Below are 2,260 nucleotides of genomic sequence, written 5' to 3'. Positions count from 1 at the left end.
GTATTGGATGCAGATCTTCTTTAAATGTGTGATAGAATTCTGCTATAAATCCATCTGGTCCTGGGCTTTGTTTAGTCGGGAAGTTTTGTATTACTGTTTCAATTTCTTTTAGTGTTATGGGTCTGTTTAAGCTATTAATTGCTTCTTGATTTAGTTTTGGTGGTTCCCATGCCTTTGCCTGTCTTGGAGAATCAAGCATCTATTCTCAAGTTCAGTACTTACACTATTCCTTTGATTCTGGCATTCGCGGGGGTCATTTTGCTGACCACAAAAGATTGACAGCTTAGAGTAAATGTTAGCAAGGCATGAGACTTTGGATTCTCAATTGAAGCAATTTAAAAAGTAAGTCCTGGTATTAGAAGAACTTTTTCCAAGGCTTAGAAATAACAGACTGAGACCAGGCGTGGTGGCACATCCTTTAATCCCAGCACTTGGGAGGCAGAGGCAGGCAGATCTTTGTGAGTTCGAGGCAAGCCTGGTCTACATAGTGATATCTAGGACAGCTGGGGCTACAAGGAGACCTTGTCTCAAAAAAAAAAAAAAACAGCTCTTGGATTCGTTGATCCTTTGTATTATTTTCTTTGTTTCAATTTCATTAATTTCTGCCCTGATTTTTGTTATTTCTTCTTGTCTGCTGAGTTTGGGTTTCATTTGTTGTTGCTTTTCAAGTGTTGAGTTGCAATGTTAAGTCATTTATTTGTGTTCTTTCCAATTTTTTGATGTAGGCACTTAGAGCTATAAACGTCCCTCTAAGGACAGCTTTCAGTGTGTCCAGAGGTTTTGTTGGGTTGTATTGTCCTTTTCATTTAGTGCCAGGAATACTTTTATTTCTTTCTTAATTTCTCTTTTGACCCATTCATCATTCAGGAGTGTGTTGTTTAATCTCCATGTGTTCATGTGCTGATTAGGGCTTCTCTGGGTGTTGATTGTAATTTTTTGCATTTTGGTCTGATAGACTACATGGAATTATTTCAATCTTTTCATATTTGTTGAGGTTTTGTGCCCCAGTATATGGTAGTTTTTGGAGAAGGTTCCATGGGGTACTGAGTAGAAAGCATTTCCTTTGGTGCTTGGGTAGAATACTCGGTAGATGTCTGTTAAGTCCATTTGATATATGGTATTGCTTAATTCAGATGTCTCCCTGTTAACTCTCTTCCCTGTTGACCTATCTAATGGGGACAGTGAGGTATTAAAGTCCCCTACTATTAATGAGTTGGTGTTAATCTGGGTCTTAAAGTCCTGTAGTATTGTTTTTATGAAGTTGGATGCACCAGAGTTTGGTGACTATATGTTCATGATTGTAATATCTTCTTGATTTATTGTTCCTTTGATCAGAATGAAGTGGCCCTCTTTATCTCTTCTGATTAGGTTTAATGTCTATTTTTTCAGATATTAGAATTGCTATGCCTGCTTTTTTCTTAATACCATTTGCTTGGTATATTTTTTTCCATCCTTTCACTCCAAGATGGTGTCTGTCCTTGAAAGTGAGATTAGTTTCTTGCAGACAACAAAAAGATGGGTTCTGTTTTTTAATCCATTCACCTAGTCTGTGTCTTTTGACTGGGGAGTTCAGTCTCTTAATATTTAGTGGTATTAATGAAAGATGAGTATTGAATCCTGTCATTTTTATTTGTTTACATTCTTGATGTAGCTGCACTTTTCCACAGTTATACCTTCATTGAATTTCTTTCCGCAACCTGTTGGGTATAGTCATTCCTATCTTCAGCTCTTTGTGTTGCTTCCAGACATGAATTCCTTCAGCCTATTTATGCCATGGAAGATTTTTCTTTCCCCTTCAACTATAGTAGACATTTTGGCTGGGTATAGTAATCTGGGTTGGCATCTGTGGTCATTTAAAACTGGGAATACTTTGGTCTAGGCTCTTCTGGCTTTCATAGTTTGCATTGAAAAGTCAGCTGTGATCCTAATGGGTTTTCTTTTATATGTGACTTGTTGTTTCGCTTTTGCAGCTTTCAGTATTGTGTCTTTGTTTTGTACATTTAGTGTTTTTACTATGATGTTCCGTGGATAGTTTCTTTTCTGGTCCTGTTTGGTGTTCTATATACTTCTTGTATTTGTATGGGCATGTCTTTCTTTCAAATTGGGAGATTTTCTTCCATGATTCTGTTGAAGGTCTGGTCCATGCCATTATCTTGGGATTCTTCTCCTTCCTGTATGCCTATGATTCATAAGTTTGGTCTTTTTATGGTGTCACACAATTCCTGCATATTCCATTCTTGTGATTTCTTAAATTTTTCAT

Source organism: Nannospalax galili, unplaced genomic scaffold, assembly GCF_000622305.1.
Source record: "Nannospalax galili isolate Female #2095 unplaced genomic scaffold, S.galili_v1.0 scaffold4045, whole genome shotgun sequence".
Taxonomy (NCBI): Eukaryota; Metazoa; Chordata; class Mammalia; order Rodentia; family Spalacidae; genus Nannospalax; species Nannospalax galili.
The sequence above is the reverse complement of the archived record's forward strand: the minus strand, read 5'-3'. Positions refer to the sequence as shown.